We start from the raw sequence: 9,305 nt of genomic DNA, 5'->3' as shown, positions 1-9,305 counted from the left end.
GGGCAAGTGAGGTGATCTCTAAAGTTGAAGCTTGGGACTTAAAAATTCTCTCAAGGTTTTTTATGTCCTCATATGTCGAGGACAAAGACTCCTTATTCTAGTTTATCCTCATTAAGACATTTGTATTAAATTGTATATTTCTATCAATGTAAAGGGTTGTGTCCCTAAGTTTGATTGATATTCTTAAAGTTTGGGTCTATGTTTCCTCATGAGACTAGAATTTCCTTGCTTATAAAGACTTTTTTTAAAGTGTTTTGACTCTTACATCTTTTGATTTTGCTTAAATAAGGTTATAACTCTGCACTATTGATAACCTATGTGATGAATGAATGCTATGGGCTTTTATAAGACCTCTTAAAATTTGGATACGTAGTGTGATGACTATGGGGTAATCTTGGGCCGTTACAGACTTAATATTAGAGCATAAGCCTATGAAATGGTGCTTAGGATTCAAAGTCTAACGAGGCCATGCCTGGTAGAGTCTTATTCATCGGTGTGAGTCGCGACACATCTATGAGCAGGATGTTATGGAACGATAGAAGTTACACTTCTTTGATAATCTTGAAATTGTGCCATGGAGTGGATTTTTATAAGTGTCTGTTACTAACTCTTCTCTTATTTTGATAGGATATGAATACAAGAAGGACGCCTATTAGGAGAGTTGAGGAGAAAGTAGTGAATGATGTAGTTCCTCCCCGAGGTGATCAAGTTCCTCAAGGTGACCAAGTTCCTATAGTTAACCAAAAGAATGAGGCTCCGGTGGCTCCCCCAGATATGTCTAATGAAGAGGTTAGAGTGCCTCTTCTTACCCTATCCCGAGCCACGATGACTCAAGCAAATAGAGATGTAGGGCCTAAGGTGAATGCTATTGAGAGTAATATGACCTCTAGATTGAGGGAATTTGTGAGGATGAATCCTCCTATATTTCTTTACTCTATTAAAGTGGGAGAGGATCCCCAAGAATTTGTGGATGGTGTTTATAAGGTGGTGAGTGCTATGGGAGAAAGTGGAATTGGCTTCATATCAATTGAGGAAGGTTGCTCAAGTGTGGTACACCCAATGGAAGGACAATAGGCCGGTTGAAGCGAGTCCTATAGAATGGGAAGAGTTTAAGGAAGTATTGTTAGTAAAGTACTTTTCCCGTGAGAAGAGAGAAGTTAAGGTTGAGGAGTTTATATACCTTAGGCAAAGTAACATGAGTATGGAGAAGTAATCCTTCAAATTAACCCTATTGTCTAAGTATTCTCCATCCTTGGTTTCTAACATAGACATGAGATGAGTAGGTTTGTTACATGTATTTTTGATCTTCTGAAGGAAGAGTGTCGTACTACAATGCTCCATAATGACATGAATCTATCTAGAATCATAGTGTATGCTCAATTTATTTAAGAGTCCAAGCTTGAGAGGTTGGGTAGAGATTTGACGAAGGGATGAATTGATTAGCAAAGTCAACAGGTTTAGGAATAGAGCTCCCAATCAAGATGCTTCTAGTGCTCTTAAGGTTAACTATGAGAGAGGTGGTGGTTCCTAATTTGTCAAGCCTACTTGCTCTAATTGTGGAAAGAAACATTTTGGGAAGTTTCTAGACGGTACTAATGGATGTTATGGTTGTGAGAAGAATGATCACAATGTGGGAGATTGTACTACTCATAAGGCTAGATGAAGGGATGCCAAGCAAGTTCCTAAGGAAGGTACGACTTCTTTTCCTCCTAATCGTGGTCGTTTATATGCTCTCCAAGCTAACAAGGAAGCAAATTTTGATGAAGGTTCTGGTAAGTTATAGTTCTTTTTTTGTGATGAGATCCTTAGGTTGGATTTGTAGTAGTTATAAATGGGTTTCTCCAAGTGGGAGAGTATGGTAAATTATAGGGTTGATGGGTTTTGTCTCTTTTCTTCTATTCCATTTAAGTTTGAGACTTAGAGATTCTAGTGGTATGATGCATGTTTTGGGAATCTTTTGTGAAAATGAGTTTTCATGATCCTCTTATGATTTTTTTGCATGTTTCATGAGTTTATGTTATATGGGAAAATGAGCTTTAATGAATTTGTCCTTCATGTTGGTATGCCTCTATGATAAATTGCTTAAATGTTGGATGAGTACATTTATGAGCATGCTTAAATGTGGTCTTGAAAATGTTGCATAATCGTGCTCATATGAGAAATTGGCATGACGTGCTTAGAAATGTTGAAGTAAGCATGGTGGTATGTGGAGAAGGAAGTTCTTCCAATATGAAATGAGAAATGTGAATTCTTAATGCATGATGAGTTTGTAGAAGTTGTTCCTACCTTTTTATTGTGCTTGGAGTTTATTACATGTGGAGTTTATGTCCCCCCCCCCCAGCTATGTATATTGAATATATAAGTGTTATTCAGGGACAAATGTTCCCAAGTGGGGAGTATGTAAGGACCCTAAAAATGAAAATTGGATGAATTAGAGCTTCACAGGAGATTCTTAAGTTAATAACTTTTAAAAATTATGATAAATATCTTTTAGTAGTTGGTTTAAAGAGTTTTTAGGTCAAACGTCAAGGAACGACCAAGACGTTCGAAAACTCGTCTTTTATGTGCTAGTGTGTTCTAGTATGCTGTCTTTGATTTGGTGTGTTGTAAGGTGTCTAAAATCAGTACAAGTTACCATAGGGTCTATACTAACATATTTAGGGGTTAAGCGTTCGGGTACGACTCCCCAAGTACCATCCTAAGGGTCCTCGAGGAGAACCATAAGCTCAACCCCCAAAACTGCCAAAATGGAGTGACCTACGACCATGACTTACTCTAGTAGATCCTTTGACAGGGCGTGGTCATTCTACTTAGGTCAAGAAATAGACTAGAAAGACTTATCTCCCATGGCTAAGTTATAGACCAGTTTCCCTAGGCAGCAAGACGGTTTGTCACACCACCTACGGTCCGTAGGTAGTGGTCGTGAGTAAGCGCCTATTTTTCATGTGCAAGTTGGTCAAACCAAGGGTGGTTTGGTAAATTCCATCCTTAGCTAAATAAATACTTGGACGGTTATTTTATGTATTTTAGGGTATTTTAATTTAGTTAAAACACTTAAACATAGAATTAGACTACATTCTTCAAAATCAAAACCCCTCTTTCAAAAAGGTTCTCTCAAGAATATCATGGGAGCTTAAGGTTAAGTTGGAGCTAAAGTTAAAGATTTTTATTGCTGACTTTTTCAATGTTGTGGGGAATTCATCTATGAGATATGATTATCATTCATCTAGGGCTAGCCTTACCCTAGAGTCAATTTCAAATGGTTTCCAAAAGTTATGAAAAACCCTAATTCTTTCTCAAACTGACGAGTTCTTGCATTTAATGATTTCAATCTAATTTTTATGGTTATATTATGGTTTAATTGATGTTTTATTGTGAAAAAGTCCATGAACCCATGATTCCTCTAATTCCCTAATTTTGGCTTGTAAAGTGGGTTTGATAATTATGATTGTCTATTGGTGGAATTATACTTAGATGACTTTATATTATTGATTCCTATGTCTTTGGTTGGGTCATTTAACCCACACCCTAATTTTATTCATTTAGCAAGTTAGAGTTTATTTGAATGATGAACATTGAAGTTCTTGATGAAAAATTGTGAAATTCTTTTTTGTTTAATTGTAGTTGATCTCTAGTAGATTTGATTCACGTTTACGGACTAGTTTTGGGTTTAATATATAGGGTAATGAGGTATTTAGTGATCCTAAGTGTTTGGGTAGGATCCATGGAAATTTAGACGTTTAGATATGAAAAACAGAGAACATAGTCGGAGGTCCTGTCAAAAAACATCTGGAGCGCCGCGTGTGCTAGAGCCCTTCAAGGCAAGCTCTGTCTGACATGTCCTGCATCGCTGCTCCATGTAAAGAACCTCAGACAAGCGTATGTCTGACAGGCTCTGGCGCTCCACGCCTCTCAAAGCGACAAGACCCTAATAGACCCCGGTCTTTTCCTATCTTTTCGTACTAGTTCCTCTGTGATGTACCTATCATTCCTAGATGATTTCAACACTCTAAAGTTCATTTAATCATCATGAAATAATCCATAAATATGAGATCATGGTCCTTGAATCCATGATCCAATTCAAGGAAAGTTAAGATCATATTCAAAGAAGCTAAGAATTAAGTCTAAAAGTCAAGAAGCATGTCAAAGTGAGTCCTTGAAGTTTCCTAGAGTCTTCAACACAATTTTTAAACTTTGTTTAAAGACTGAAGTTAAAAGTCAAGAGAGCGTAAATAGTTGAGTTCATTCTCAAATGTTATAAGGGGACAAAGTAATCCCTGAGAGTTACAAACGTTTTCATATTCAAAAAGTAAAGATCCTTTGGGCTAATTTTAAGATAGAAGTAATAGTTTTATAAAATGAAACAAGTAGGGAAACTATGATTTCCAAGAGAAACTTTTTAAAGCTAAGTTTTGAGAACTTATCTCAAATCAAAGAATCAGTATATATACTAAACATAAGAGCTAGTATATTTTTGGGACTAGTATTGAGCACCGATTGGGGGATGCAAGTTTATATTAACTCAAGTCTCCATAAACCTATGTAGCCATCATGGGTAGAAAAGTTTCATATTTTTTAGATGAACCCTTGTCACAGTTTACTAGTGTATCCATTAGGCAGTTCAGGTCCTATACTCTGGAAAGGTTAGGATGTCCGGGGAGCGTGGGCAGATTAATGTTATATCAGCACTATAGCTCTTAAGTGATGATTGTCAGTTAGAGAAGCTCCCACAGAAGTATTGTATTTTCTTATACAAAAGTTATTTGTATTTTCACATACATCTCAAATATTATTTGTATACTTGTATATGTTCATAGTTTACAGCATGTTTCAGTCAATTTTTTTTTCTTTTTTACTATTGAATTTACTTTTAAACTGCATATATTGAATAAGAGTTAGTAACTCATGAGTTGAATAGAGTCAATGTAGGAGTTCTTTCCAACTCCTTTTAAAGCTTAAGTATCGTGTAACATTCTAACTTGCATACTCCTACATTTACTGATGTCAGTTTGTGTGCATCGTTTTATGATGCATACGCAGGTAACCAGGATAAACCCGGAGCTCATTGTTGATCCCGTAGTTGAGTACACTTGAGTCAGTTAGTGAGCCTCCTTGCATTTTGGAGGACCTCCTTTTTATTGTTGTTCTATTTTAGTTCATTAGGATGTTGTACGCTCCGTGCGTACATTCATATTAGTAAGTCTAGAATCTTTGTAGACTGTTAGTAGTTCATTTATAGAGTCTCATTTATTTTATAATTTCATATGTTCAAGTGTTGAGACTTAAGTGTCATTTTAACCAAGACAGTTATCTAAGTTATTTGATGAGAATGCTTTTAATCTTTATCCGAGATGAGTATAGTCTTCTGTTGGGTTAATTAAGCCAGGACAGGGGTTCGCTCAAGGCAAAGAATGGTCGTTGGGTGCCGCCGATGTCCATGGTGTAGGCTGCGAGCATGAAAGAGTGTCACTGAAGGATGATGCTTTCTTAATCCCTTATGATCATTACTCTATGTTTTTATCAAATCAAAAGGCTTTGTTTCGAATCTAAAATTTGTATGAAATTTTATTTTTTTCCAAATGAATTATACTTTATTAAATACAGTGTATATGTACGGTGATAATTAAGATAAAGTGTATGTAACCTCAACGGCATGTGTGTATATTAACCTAACTATGTTTCTTTTATGACTTATTAGAATTTTATTGTTTTTCAACTTTAGACTTTTTAGTATGGAGGGAAGATCCTGCTTTTTGCGCACATGATTTGTCAATTTGAATAATTAGTTGATCTTGCTTTTTGTATTCTATTCAATAGTATATGCTCAATATACTTGAAACTGAAAAGAAAAAGAAAGAAGATGCTAAGATCTTCTGTAGAGAACCAAAGAGACTTCCAAGAAAATACTACACAGAACAGGCAAAAGCAAAAAAATATTTATGGTACGTAATTAATTCATTTACCATCTTACACTTGACTTATGTTGATAATCGTTTTTCTTATTCTCTTTAATAAATTAAAAGAGAATTAATGTCTTTTTAATTTTTTATCTTATTATTAAATAAAATTTAAAAAATTAATTTGATTATTAGTAGTCAAAAGAATTAGTTTCAATGTATCATCAGTAACTTTTTTTCAGTACTATAAAAATTTTAACTAATGTTGTTTTAAGGGAACAATGGAAGCAATTCACAAGTTTCCATGAAAGAGAGGAACGATGCAGACTATGAACAATAGTTTATTCAAGAAGTTATGAATGACTTATACTATTGATTATCTTTCATTGGGTTATTTATGATTTTCAGTTGAGTATGAGAGCCTTGGTGAAGATAACCCATTGGATAATTATAGTGCTACCTTAATAGACAATAACATTGACAACATGTGTTTGTATCCCCTCCTTCAAGCTAGAGAGGTAATTGTTCAAAACTTATGTTTATTTAAAAATATATTATTGAGCATGTTTATTAATTATATCTCACAATATACTTTTCTATATCCAATCATTTATTAATATACAATATGGATTTGTAGGAGTTAGAAAGTGAAAAATTCAATGAACGCAGTGAAAACAACATAAGATGGGATCAAGAGTATTCTTTTAAGATGGAATGCAACAACAAGAATAAAATATGGATATTTTACACCTTACAAGTTAAATTTATGTCAATTAGATGAATTTTTTTCCATAGAAAGTAGAGAATTATTCTAAACTTAAATCAATGAGCACATGACAATTTAAACTCTTGCCCTGAATGGCACAAAATACATTGCTAGCCTAAAATACACTCATAGATTAAAGCTTCAGTCCCACTTTTTGTACTTCTAATTTTTTTTCACATATAGCATGCAATCTCACATATATTTTCAGGAGAGTCAGATCTCAACAAAAAGCATTTGAAGATGGTAGTATCCCAGATAATTCTGATCATATTATCAACTATGTCTTGTGACTTTTTGCAAAATATGAACATGGTGTAAACTATTAGTCACACAAGGATTACCGAGAAGTACAAAATTTTGTTCCATCGATAACCTTTATCTTATGTGTATCTTCTTCCGTAACATCATGTATTTTAACAAATTTCTAGTAATATTCAACAATAATTTTTTTTATTTTAAAAATTAATTATTTGAAAAAATAAAATAAATTATTGAACTTGTTTTGTTATCTTATGAAATTTCCTTCCATTCCACAGTTTACTTCCAGGCTCTCACCAATAGAAGATGAATATAATTGGAATCGTCCAATTGAAAAAGACCCAAATATGAGTCATTTAGCAAATGAAGATTCAAGTATCAAAAGAAAAGAAAAGAATGTTGGTTGTAACAGAAAAGGAAGAAACAAAAATGGATAAAATGATGTTGATACTTCTTCCCCGTAGGTTCTAGATTGCATTTTAATAATTTATTTTAGTCCTATGTCTAAGCTTAGGTTGTCTTTTAATCACTTTTTTGAATGTTGAATTTTATTATTTCATGTAAAACTTTAAACTTAAATCACTTTTATGAACTTTGTCAATTACTTCTCCAGTTCTTATTTTTTAGCTATCTTTATTAAGGTTTATTTTCAAATTTCATCAACAAGAACGGTGTGAACTCTCGAGTAACAAAAGATCAAATTCGATATCAAGGGTATTTAGAAAAAAATATATCTACCTCTACGAGATAGCGATAAGGTTTCCATACAATCTATCCTTCGATCCCTAGATACCACATGGTGAATTTCACTAGGTATGTTATTGTTGTTGTTGATAGCATCAAAAATAAATAAAGGTAAGTATTCTCAACATCAATATTCTTGTTCATAACAAATTTATGCATTCATAGAGTCTTATAAATAGCTCACACATGTAATAGATCTTTTTCCCTACAATTAAACATAATGATCTTCTCAATAACTAAATAAGCAATATACGACAAGAAGTCACCTTCCATGAGTCCTTATAAACAGCCTCACTACAATAAATAAATGACAAACGACAACAATATAATTTGCCCATATATTGTATTTAATGGAAAAACTTAATAAATATGAGTATTTATAAACAATACTCTATATAAATATTATTAAAGATTTTAGTGACATTAGATGCAATGACATTAACTCAATTACCGCTAAATGTCTATTTTTGTAGTGCTTGTGATTGAACTGTCATTGTCACAACCTATATATGACATATGAAGACGTGAATCCATCGTGGAAAAAAACTATAGAAAGATTACAAGATTACAACAGGAATAAAATACACACTGAAAGTCCAGATAAAACAAAATTATATGTTTCATGCTATAGGATTACAAGATTATATGTTTCAGTGTACTACGAGTATATCCAAAACAAGTACTTCTCCTTCACAACATAGTTCACACTTTTTAATTTTTTTTCTCACAGATTATTTTTGTCATGCCATCTATGAAAAAACTATCACTCTCTCTTCAATAATTGAGCGTTTTCTAATGTTTATTGATGTTATCGATTGGTTTTGTCAAATTCATAATTCCAAACTAGCATCTTTGAATTAATCTTGCACACTATATGAACACTTGTATATTTCTTCCATTTTAAAATAATACTATTAAAAATGACTCGGTAGAGAGTTGAATATTAAGAGTGTGATTGTTTTCCTATGTAATGTTTCTTCCTATGAAAGAAAAAGAATTAACAAGATCAAAAATTTAGATATAGAATTGTCTGAATAAAAAAGAATTGACATGCCCGAGATTGTAAATATAGTCTTGTCGCGCTTATTTTCTGCAACAAGCGGGATGATGTTTATTGTACCACCACAGGCCGTGTCGGAGGGTAATGTTCAGGAAGACAAACAAAGACGATATGAAAAAGTAGTCGAAAATATTATGAAGACAACTCAAATGCATTTTGTTGTGGCAACTCTATTAATGACAATAACCTTCATAGTTGGTTTCACACTTCCAGGAGGTTTTGAAAACAATACTAATAGCCCCAATAAAGGGATGGTATTTTTATTAAGGAGAACAACATGTTGTGTATTTGTTGTTTCGGATGCCATTGCTTTTAATGCTCCTCTTGTGCTATATTTTCCTAATTTGTATTGTGAGGAAACTTGCAAGTCTGAATACAAATTGAAGTCTACATGTTTTTCTCAACTCTAAGCTAAGAAGATGGAATTTTCTCTCTAGGATTGTTGTACACAAGATAGATACAAGATGGATAGATGAAAATGACAACTAGTGATCGTATAAAGGGGTTTTCTGATGAATTTAGTGAAATTCTCAATCTGCCTAGCTACGACGAAATTTATCCTTCAAGGTCACGACAACTA

Source organism: Solanum lycopersicum, chromosome 7, assembly GCF_036512215.1.
Source record: "Solanum lycopersicum chromosome 7, SLM_r2.1".
NCBI lineage: Eukaryota > Viridiplantae > Streptophyta > Magnoliopsida > Solanales > Solanaceae > Solanum > Solanum lycopersicum.
The sequence above is the reverse complement of the archived record's forward strand: the minus strand, read 5'-3'. Positions refer to the sequence as shown.